At 34.5% G+C, this 12,284-nt stretch overlaps 1 long non-coding RNA gene and 1 other non-coding gene across 2 annotated transcripts; one reads left to right on the top strand and one right to left on the bottom strand.

The window, feature by feature from the left end:
- Nucleotides 1–2,775: 2,775 nt before the first annotated feature.
- Nucleotides 2,776–3,086, bottom strand: LOC135129272 (uncharacterized). The gene is made up of 3 exons (XR_010280541.1): nucleotides 3,029–3,086; nucleotides 2,907–2,966; nucleotides 2,776–2,859 (listed from the first exon to the last, which is right to left on the bottom strand). It is a non-coding gene; the product is annotated as an uncharacterized LOC135129272 (long non-coding RNA).
- Nucleotides 3,087–5,922: 2,836 nt separating this feature from the next.
- Trnad-guc (transfer RNA aspartic acid (anticodon GUC)) lies at nucleotides 5,923–5,994 on the top strand. The gene has a single exon. It is a non-coding gene; the product is annotated as a tRNA-Asp (tRNA).
- Nucleotides 5,995–12,284: the final 6,290 nt, after the last annotated feature.

Consider the following 12,284-nt stretch of genomic DNA (forward strand, 5'->3'; position numbering starts at 1 on the left):
AATAAACGTGGAGGAAACAATTTCGTCCGCTTTAAATAGAAACTGCGATAAGAGCACCAGGTTCGGTTTAGTCAAAACATTGTTTTCGTAGAATAGGAAGCCGTCAGTCCCCACTGAGCAGATTCCATCTATTCCCTCAAAGTGTTGTGGATGCACCTTTCTCGCAATTTATTCCCTTTTATGAAACAGCTGTTCTTCTAACAGATATTTATCACTTTGAGTTAAGAGCCTGAGCGTATATACATGCACACAACTTTTCCTAACACGTCTACTGTAACTCCCTGTGTAGCAAACTTGCCTGTTAGGGCACGAACATGTTTTCCTCGTTCACCTGGGAAAATAGTGGCGGTCGGAATTTGACCGACTTAATGAAATTTTTATCGGAACATTTTCATAACATCAGGTTTCGACTATGTGTTTTAAGTAAAGTGCCTTTACGGGAGCACAACATCGCTTCCTCGTATAAGACAGCCGTGACTTCCGTTTGCCTTCCGGATATCTCTCCTGGGGGTGACGGAAGTGACACGCCTGCCGGTAATTGAAGGCGACGTCATTGATTCCGAACTCATCTTCAGCGTCTATGGCCCAGATAGGAAGCTGCGGCTGGCAGATAGCCCTTCATGGCTGCGGATGAGACTTAGGAATTGAGATTTGTTTTATCAACCCACGAGCTCACTGTTATGACCAGCAGGAAGCACATCGTGACTCGAGATTTAAAGCTATTTGTCTGAGAAAATCAATTACGGGTTGAAATTCGGAGGGTAACGAAAGGAAACGCACTGCAGAAGTTGCACGATTTCTGTTGACGAATTTACGCATCCACTAATACCACAAGCAACTAAATCCTGAATTTGTTGATTCCTCATTTCAGTACATCATCCATTTAAAAAACCTGTTCGAAAGCTGACAAACCACAGAAAGAAGGAAAAGAACTTAAAAATTTAAAGTTCCGATGTCATTAGCACATTCCCTCGTTCACTCATAACAACTGATATCGATCTTGAATTCTTTGAGTGATGAATTTAACACATAATAATGAGCTCGGTGGGCCGTTGGACATGCACCTGCATTATATTAATTACAACCTTCCGTACTACACAAATAATTTGGCAGCTCGATATTTAGCACATTTACCGACTAATTGCCAAATTACCCACAATAATTACCCGCTTTAATGTTCGTTTAAAAATATTTTAACAAGTCATTGTGATTGATCGTGATCGTAAAATAACAAGTCTATAAGATAATGATTAATTATCCAAAGACATCGGACAAGATCGTTAAGATCAAGTAAATGCAAGCTGTCTAATTTATTTCAAAGCAAAAGAGTGCTATTGTAGAACAGTACAACGTGATCTCTTGTTTTGGATTTTTAAACTGAAGGAGTACTACGGCAGAGATGAATCACACACTTTTTAGTCAGAATTTTAAATTCTATTACAAGTATGTTATTGTATTATAATTTTTGACATTTCGACTTACTAATGGTTGAGTAATATTAATTCAATTGTGTTGTTTGATTTAATATCTAATTACCTTTAAACTATTTAACATCTAGATCATAAATCAGTAGTCTGCAAATATTTAATAATAGAGTCCTACACCGTTTCGGATATTAATTCTATTCTGCGGGCCATTAAATTTTACGATTTTATTACAATGGATGTTCCGCTTTCATTTGCCACACGATTCTTTGAAATCCTGTCTAGATAGTAAATAAATTAGTAGTAAATGTTATAAATTGATTATTGTTATTCGCAGTTCAAATCATTTATTTCCTCCGTGAAAGTTGTCCGGATACTTTCTTTATTTAGGTTTGACCACATCCTTTGTTGCCTTATTATTTTCGAAAAGCTTTAAATTACTTCCTAAATTAACCTGAAGTGGCATTATATTTTACATAATTTTAGTAAAAAAATTAAATTAAATAATTAAATACGGGGTGTCTAATTGTGCTTTAAATAAATGTGAACAAAGTTGCATGCTGACATATTGATATATTTTAATTTTTTTTTCAAATCTCAGAAAATTTGCACGTCAGCAATCTCAACGTCTTCCTAATTTTTAAAAAATGTGTAAGGTTACTGAACCTTCTTCGTCTCTAAAACACCACCATATGGCCAAGGTTAAAAATACGAGTACATACATTATTCAACCAGATACAAAAAAAAAAAAACAAGTTTAACTATCAATTTCAAACTGAAACTAACTTAATGAAATTTTAAGATGATGTCATCAATTTTTGGGGATTATGGTTAGATAAATTTTGGTTAGCCTTTCATCGTCTATAGAAAAATGTAAAATTAAAAATAAAATTTCAAAACAATCGGTTACGTAGTTCAGAAAATTATTATTTGTGTAATAAAAATGTCAACAGAGAGACAAAATTAGATGCAACAAGTATAAAAATAGTATATTACGTAATGAGAGTTGTAAGAAGCATCTTACGCACGAATGGAAAAAGTTGCGCACGAGCTGCGAAGCGGCGAGTGCGTATTTCCATGAGTGCGTAAGGGCTTTACAACTCGAATTATGTACTATACTTTTTCTACGAGCACAGACAAAATCATTTTATTCATAAACATTAACATTTTAGTTTTATTAGATATTGTAATTATTTGTAGTAATTGTTTATTGTCACTGTACAGTTGTTAAACACAAGGGAATGGTCGGTAGTATTAGTTTTGTGGCTACTTGTACTCTGACTACAGGATGCAGTCACATTATGTTCTGAAATAGTGACATGGTTTCATCGTAATTGACAACTCTTCAAAATATGCCAACATTACGTTTTCTGACAACGAATTTACTTTATTTTTTATTTTCCATTCCATAAATTTTTGGTAGACGATTTCATATCTTTCACGCGACTTTCTGGGCAATAGATTGTCGATAGCCGTTTTGGCCTTTTCAATTATCTCCGGCGGCGTGCACATTAATTCATCACTATCGCTAGACATTTTAGACTACAATTAAATAGAATCCGTAAAAAGAGAGAAATGTTGATATTTTTTGCAGTAAATGTTACCTTGTTCGTTTTCTTCTTTTAAAATTCTTTGATTATGCCTCTTTTATTAACAGTAACGCTGACAAGTGCTTCACAATTTTGTATTTGCCTGTCCGTCTTGTCATTTTCACTACCAACCTAAACTGAATAAATCGAAAAATCCCTAACTGTGCGATTTGCTTTTCTTACGCACGCTGTGCGTAAGGACACGCATACATGCACGGATTTTTCGATTTATTCAATTTAGGTTGGTAGTGAAAATGACAAGACGGACAGGCAAATACAAAATTGTGAAGCACTGTCAGCGTTACTGTTAATAAAAGAGGCATAATCAAAGAATTTGAAAACAAGAAAACGAACAAGGTAACATTTATTGCAAAAAATATCAACATTTCTCTCTTTTTACGGATTTTATTTAATTGTAGTCTAAAATGTCTAGCGATAGTGTTGAATTAATGTGCACGCCGCCGGAAATAATTGAAAAGGCCAAAACGGCTATCGAAAATCTATTGCCCGCAAAGTCGCGTGATAGGTATGAAACCGTCTACCACAAATTTATGGAGTGGAAATTAAAAAATAAAGTAAATTCGTTGTCAGAAAACGTAATGTTGGCATATTTTGAAGAGTTGTCAACTACAATGAAACCATCTTCTCTTTGGGCGATATATTCAATGTTAAGGGCTACAATAAACATAAAACATGACAAAATCAACATTGCCACTTATCCTAAATTAATAGCTCTACTAAAAAGAAAAGCAGATGGCTTTAAGAGCAAAAAGTCAAAAACTTTAACAAGCAAAAATATAAATGATTTTTTACAAAATGCTCCAGATACGCAATATCTATTTATGAAGGTATCTCACATCTATGTTATAACCTCCTAAATATAACATTTTGTTTTAGGTGGTTCTTATCATTGCGGTTAGTGGTGCATGCAGAAAACAGGAATTGCGAAATATTAAACCTGAACATGTACAAGATACTGGAGAATCATTAATTATCACCATTCCTGATTCAAAAACAAAAACTCAACGTTCTTTTGTTGTACCTAAAACTTTTTATCCAACTTGTAAGAAGTATATGAACTTACGTCCTTCAGGAGATGATACAAAATCACGACCTTTTTTTTTAAATTACATAAACCAAAAATGCACCAAGCAGTGTGTCGGCATAAATAAGATTGGTAGTGTACCAAAAAATATAGCAGAATATCTTGGTTTACCAGATCCAAAACAATACACTGGTCATTGTTTCAGGCGATCGTCTGCCACCATCCTAGTTGATGCTGGTGGTGATTTACTAGCATTAAAAAGGCATGGTGGATGGCGGTCGTCCTCGGTAGCTGAAGGCTATGTAGATAATTCAGTGAAAAATAAAACCGACAATTCACTAAAAATCGCATCTGCGATAAACAACAGTCCTACTACATCAAATAATCATGTCACTATTTCAGAACATAATGTGACTGCATCCTGTAGTAGCCACAAAACTAATACTACCGACCATTCCCTTGTGTTTAACAACTGTTCAGTGACAATAAACAATTACTACAAATAATTACAATATCTAATAAAACTAAAATGTTAATGTTCATGAATAAAATGATAGAAAATATTTTTTTCTTTGTCTGTGCTCGTAGAAAAAGTATAGTACATAATTCGAGTTGTAAAGCCCTTACGCACTCATGGAAAACATATTACTCTTTGTGATATGGATATATTTTTAATTTTCGACAATTTTTGATATACAGTTTCATCCGATCATGCTCATATGAAAATCATGTGTCATCAATAAATAATGAAATTTACATATGAAAAAATACATATTTTTTCGATTTTTATCATTTAAAAAAATTACATTAGTGTGATTTTGATATTTTACAGATATATTAGACTCAATTTGTCATTTAACCTGATATTTACCACATGCCAATACATTAAGTAATAAGACAGATTTTGCTTGTAAAACAAAATATGGGAACACTTACTATGTGTAGTAATATTTTTTGCGTCCACCAAGAAATGTTTACAACACACAACTTAGTTTGCTACACTAGAACATCCTGTATGTTTTTACACATTTCCATTGGCTTCTTCCTAGGCTTTAAAACCTTTGTTTATTTTTGAAACTATGACATTGCCAGATCACCAATTTTCTTGAATTTTGGCATTTCAGTATTTCGCAGAAAAATCACAATAGGGTTATTTTTAAAATCTGTTTCAGATATGTTGTGAAAATCACGCAGTTGTTTTTTTTTTTTGTAATTCAAATTGGATTTTGTTACATATATGGATTTTTTATAAAACTTCCAAAATACGAGCATTGCAATTTTCAAATATTAACAACATTAACACTCTATAAGTATTTTCTGCAACTAAAGTTGATAATCTATTTCTGTCTATAGTTGAACATAATTTTAGAACTATATAATGTTAGTCTTTGGCTTTTTTCTGTATGTAGTAATTAATGAGATATTGAGGACCACGCACTTAGTGACTCACCCTATAAGTTAGTGAAATTAACGTCAAAGTAATGGGGATTACACAAAAAAATTGGAGATTAGGTACTTTTTTCGGAGCACTTGATAGTGATAATTTTTTCCAGTTATTTTAGGCTGATTGTATTTCTAAACTTAACAAAACATTTCTATAACTTTCAGGTCTACAAATAAATTCATTATTTAATTTTATCGCCAACGTCATACTTGGCTACCTACTGTTTGTTAAATGAAAAAGTATTCGTTACGATGTTAAAATTCATTTGCCGTTTAATTAATTAAATTAATTTTAAGAAGCATAATTTACAAGTAATTTGTTTACTCTTAATATAAAATTAGGCATTGATAAACAATAAAATAGAATTTTTAGTAACTTATGGCGTTTAAATTCGCAACTGTATCCTCCAAGATGCAACAGTCCTCGGTAGTATAGTGGTCAGTATCCCCGCCTGTCACGCGGGAGACCGGGGTTCGATTCCCCGCCGGGGAGGACTTTTTTTTTCATCCTATTTTATTTAACTCGTCGAGAAAAATGCGTATCGCCAGTAATAAAATTACATACTGTATATTTTATCGGACAACCCCAAATAAAACCCTCCTCACAACACCGCCGCAAAATTTGTCCAAATGGCTACTTGATGTTTTATCGATGAAAAATACCCCGAAAAGCCCCTAATTCGACCCTATTTTGATGGCCGCAGTTGTCTAATGAAAATTAGCTCCTTTTCAAATACCCATTTCGTGCCAGCAACGGCCGTGACAGACGGCGTCTAAATTTCGCGTCGACAACCGAACAAAAACGGTCTAAATTGACGGGCGTCAACGGAGCCCTTCATTAACTTTATCGTTTGTTTGTTTCGTGCCTTCTATTGGTGTTAGTTTAAGTAATTAGAAATGAACGGCATGTGTTCGGCAAGAGAGTCGCGTCTCGCAGCCACGTGACACCGCCGGATAACGCGACTATCACGCACTCACGCACACGTATGTGTACACACAAAGTTCCACTGGAAAACGCAAATTGTCACACGCGAATGCGACACCGAGCAATCCCCCAACGCATTTCGTGGGGTTATTTACGCCTCCTTGGGAGATCTGTGTCGGGGTGGGCCGATGGAACCGCAACCGGGGCAGATAATTATTATCTGCTGGGTCGGGAAGGGCGACGGGATTATGATTAGGGCTAGTGCTGGGCCTATTTTACGCACAAAGGAGCTCGGTTATATTCAGGTGGAACGTGGAAGTGTACGGAACCGATCGAAATTGTGGCCAGGGCAAGTGCAAAAAGCATGCACTGTTGCTGGTTGCTCTTAAAGCTAAATAAAAATAGAATGTCGGGAAATAAGACATTGGCACTCTGACACACAGGAAAACGTACCTATAAAACCTATATTTTCACCGGAAGTCGCATTCAAGAAGCGAGCATTAGATTTTTGACAACAATAAATCTACAAAAGATATTTTTATCCTACTATTTTTTTGCATTTATTGCATATTTTATTTTAAGTGCATTTTTATGCATATTTAAAAATTTTTGCTGCACTAAAGTCTAAGAGAACCAAATAAAAAAATATGTTTTGCATGTTATTCAATATCAATAATAGGTATCTCTTACATAAATAACTATTTGTTTTACATTTTTTTTATAGATTTCGAGCACAAAGAAAACATCTTATAGACCGAGACTGCAGAACCCCTCTTCACAAAAGAAATTGTGAAAAAAGAAACTCAACCAGTGTAACTCAAACATCAATACGAGAAATTTCATCTGCTAATACAGCCAAAAATGGAAAGGAAACATATTCCAAAAAATATGTAACCCTACATTTAATTCATTTTTGGAAAACTGCTGTAAAAGGATTATTCCAGACGAAAGCACTCTCGAGAAAACAACTGTAGATAAATGTTATACCAAAAGTGTTGCTGAAATTAAGACACGTTTGCAAAATAACTTCATTTACTTTGTTGTTGACGAAACAACAGATGTATGCGGCAGATATACCTATAGCAAATTTATTAGTTGGGACTTTATCTGCAAATTTTGTATCAGATTCTTATTTAAATGCTGTTAAAGAGGTAGAACAGGCGAATAATGTAACTATAATATTTAGATTTGTCCAAGAAGGTTTAACCAACATACTTACTTTTACGGGTCATATATGGTAGTAAAGAATGACTAAGAAGAGAGCGAAATGACTGAAATCAGGAAAATGTTCTCCGCAATTAATCGCAAATTAACAGTGGTGGAGGAAAAACTTGATAGAAACACAAAGGCTATGATTACACTAAGGAAAGAAAATCTAATGTTAAAGGAGTCATTTAAAGAGCAGGATAATAGACTCGAACTATTAGAAAAAGAAATCCGAAAAAACAACATTATTTTTCAAGGAGTGACTGATGAAAACGACGAAAAAGAGGAAAAAGTAACAAAAAAAATCAGAATATACTGACGAAAATGGGAGTTAACGTTGATGTAGAGATGGATGCATCTGAGATAAGAAGAATAGATACATATAAGCCGAATGTAAATAGACCAATACTTGTGAAGCTACAAAAATGGAAAACGAAGATGGAAATTTACAAATTAACAAAAAATCTGAAAGGCTCGGATTTCTCAAAAAAGGTACAAGCAGAAAGAAAATGCCTAATGCCTTATTTACAACAAGTTAGACAGCAAGGAAGTACAGCATATTTCAGGTACAACAAAATGATTGTGTATGGTAAAGAACACTTTGGAATGACAGTTAAAAGCAAGGATAAGCGAACATCCAGTGAAAGATCACCGTTAAGTGAGAAGGTGACACAGCAAAGCAAGATCGCAAAAAACTAATAATTGAGATAGGACTGAACGCAATTAAGGACGACAATTAAGGAATAGGGATATGAATCGGAAAAAGCGGAACAAGAAAACAGCTTCAACGAAAATTGGCACTTGGAACGTACAAATAATGCTAGGTGTAGGAAAAATGGAAGAAATAGCAAGGGAAATGAAAAATTATAATATTGGAATATTAGCTTTACAAGGAATAAGATGAAGCGGCGAAGGGAAAGTTGACGAAGGGGACTTGACACTATTGTATGCCGGGGAAGATAAGCAGGGAAGAAATGGAAAAGGATTTATGATAAGCAAAGAATACAGAGATATGATAATAGACTTTAAAAAAAGATTAATGGTAGAATATCTATGATAAGAATCAAAAATAAGATTGCAAACATTACACTAGTAAATATATATGCCCCTACGGAAGATGCAAGCGAGAATGATAAAGACGATTTCTATGATCACTTAGAGAGAGCATGTGAACCAACACCAGCGCATGACACAATGAGTATTATGGGGGACACCAACGCCAAAATAGGAAAAGAGAAATACCTGGAAAGAGTAGCAGGGAAACAATCATTGCACAATATCTCGAGTGACAATGGGAGGAGGCTGTGCAACCTGGCCACAGGGGCAGATATGTTTATTGTTAGCACAAAGTTTATGCACAAAACAGAACACAAAGTGACATGGATGCGACCAGGAACAACTACAGGTAACCAGATCGACCATGCTTTTATATCAAAAAAGAGAGAAAAGATGGTCCAAGATGTAAGATCTTACAGAGGAGCAAATGTAGATACCGATCATCATCTGGTAGTAGTGAAAATGAAGATGAGAATGATAGTCACGGAAGAAGAAGAAACTGATATTGACAATACTTGGGGACATTTAAAAAATTGTATGATAAAAGCTCTGTCGCAGGCAGAAAACAAAAGAGGGCGTTGAAGAAATGGTTTAATGAGGAGTGCGAGTGGATTGTAAACAGAAAAAGGAATGCAAGAATAAAATGGCTAAAATCAGGTTGTTACCAGAATTACAAGACCATAAGTAAAGAATGCACAAAACTACTATTAAGCAAAAGAACGAAATGGATTGAAAGAACAATGGATGAATTAGAAAAAGGCAATAAGAACAATGTGAAGCTATATCAGTACATCAGAAAACTGAATAGGAAACAAACAATCGTGAACATAGATAATAAAGAGTGGGAAAAACATTTTCAGAAGCTACTGAGAAGAGATTATGATGCAGATATAATGGACCAAAATCAGATAGAATAAGGAGACACTAGTGATGAGCAATACCTACCAACAAAAGAAGAATACTTCAATGTATTGAAAAGCTTAAAGATGAACACGGAAGGAGGGATAGATGGGATAGTGAATCAGATGTTTAAATATAGGGATCAAATACTAGAAGAGAAGATGTACGAGTTAATTACGAGCATATGGATTACGAAAAAGATGCCAATGGAATGGGATACAGGAATAATAATTCCAATTTTGACAAAAGGAAACCCACATTTATGCACAAATTACAGAGGAATTAGTCTGCTTAATGCTGCATATAAATTATTAACCAATTTAATAAATAAGAGGATACAAGAAATTACAGAAACAGAAGTAGGGGAATATCAATATGGTTTCAGATGTGGAAGATCAACAATCGATGCAATCCATAGTATGAACCAAATAATTGAAAAATCCTACGAGCACAATATCGATTTACTTATACTCTTCGTCGACTTTAGGCAAGCGTTTGATAGTATGAACCGAGACACGATGGTCTAAAATATGGAAAAGATGGAGATACCTAGAAAACTAATAAACTTCGTCAGAATGTGCATAAAGAACTCAAAAGCAGTAGTAGCAGCAAAGAATGGAAATTCTGAAGAATTTGCATTCAACTCCGGGGTTAGGCAAGGTGATGGTATGTCAGCTACTCTATTTAATATTGTGAAGGGCAGAATAGTTAAGAACAGTCATGCGGAGGGAACAATTATTAATAAGTCAGTGCAAATCATAGCATATGCTGATGACTTAGCTTTAATTGCGAAAGACAAGAAAAGTCTTAGTAAACTACTAACATTAATTACGAATGAAGCAAGTAAAAGAGGATTGGACATTAACGTGAAGAAGACAAAATATTTATCAGCAAGTAAGAGACAAGGACGAAGAGACAAAAAAGAAATTGAAATATGAAACTTTAAGTTTGAAATTGTGGAAAACTTCAGGTACCTGGGAAGAATTATTGACAATGAGGGCAAACGTCAAGTGGAAATAATGCAAAGAATACAAGCTGGTCACAGAGCGTATTTCAAATACAGCAACATCATGAAGAGTAGCAGAATATCCAAAGATACAAAGTTAAGAGTATATAAGACAGCAATAAGATCTGTAGTGACATACGCAGCAGAAACAATGAGCCTAAGTAGCGAAGCAGAAGAAAAGATGAGAAGATTTGAAAGAAAAGTAGTTAGATGAATAATGGGGATGAAGAAAATACGAAACCAAGAATACATAATATTAATGAACCACGAAATAGAAGGAGACATAATATGAGCGATAAAGGAATACGCTGGTATGGTCATCTAAAAATAATGGAGAAAAACAAACACGCGAGGAAAACTACCGAATGGAAACCTGACAACAGATCAAGAGGAAGACCAAAAATCAGGTGGGAGGATCAAGTAAGAAATTATTTGTCAAAGCTAGATATTCAAGACTGATCGAAGAAAATTCAGGACCGGACACAGTGGAAAGAAATAGTAGAGCCAGCGAAAACATACAGGCAATTGTAAATTCAAAAGAGAAAATGGTGGACTGACCCCCACGACTAATCTAGTCCAAAGTATGTATATATATATATATATGGTCAAAGCTGGAACCCACTTAAAAGTATTTTATCCAAATCTGATTCATTGCATTTGTCTCGCCCACGGTGTAAACAGAATAGCGGAACAAGTATGAAAAGGTAAACGAATTAATTGATAATATGAAAAAGGTTTTTGTTAAGGCTCCTTTACCTGTACTCTGTATATAAAGATCCAGTACCAGATGTATCATTGCCTCCTAAACGTGTCATCACACGATCATGGCTTGACGCAGCTTTATTTTATTTCAAATATTCTTGTGAGATGAACGAAATCATGTCAAAATTTGATGATAGTTCATCTGCAGCAATTAAGGAAGCTAAAAAAATTTTAAATAGTCCTAAATTAAATCAGAACTTAAGTTTAATAAATAACAACTACGAATTAATTGGTGTAACATAAACAATATTAGAAAAACAAAAAGTACCCCTAAGTGAATCCGTACAGCTAATAGAAAATTAAAAAAAAATGTTAATAAAGCACAAGGTTCTATTGCTCAAACAGTCTCAAAAAAACTAGACGAACCTTAGTAAAAATGGATGTTTTACTAGACTAATTATTAATGTGGCACTTGCCTTGTTAATGGAGGCAAAAATTTTTGATGCTGTCTGTGTTTTGTTTGTTATGGATTCCTCTATATAACCTTCCGCTACATTGGTGGATTTCCATCCTCCGTGCCTTTTAAGGGATGTTATATCGCCACCATTATCTACTAGAAATGTTGCAGATGTTCTGCGAAGGCAGTGGCCTGTATAGTCACCAGTATTTGGTACATTCAAAAAGGATGCAATTGTCCTAAGTACACTTGAAATTTTATGGATTCCCATCATAACATTGTGACATTTCCTGTTTTGATATATTTAAGAAAAAATCGGCATATATTTATATTTGTAGGGTGAAGACTGATATTTTGAAGAAACACCATTAAAAATTTGGAGATTTGTGTGTCATTTCTGCAACCTGAAGAATTGCAAAGAGGATATTTTCAGCATGAGCGCGCAACAGCTTATACAGCATGAAACAACTTTAAACTTTCTAAGGGAATCTTATAAAAACGGTTCTATTAGCTTCACACCATGTCTGTCCA

Source organism: Zophobas morio, unplaced genomic scaffold (genome assembly GCF_036711695.1).
Source record: "Zophobas morio isolate AGI-343-1 ecotype UQ-CSIRO unplaced genomic scaffold, CSIRO_AGI_Zmor_V1 ptg000014l, whole genome shotgun sequence".
Taxonomy (NCBI): domain Eukaryota; kingdom Metazoa; phylum Arthropoda; class Insecta; order Coleoptera; family Tenebrionidae; genus Zophobas; species Zophobas morio.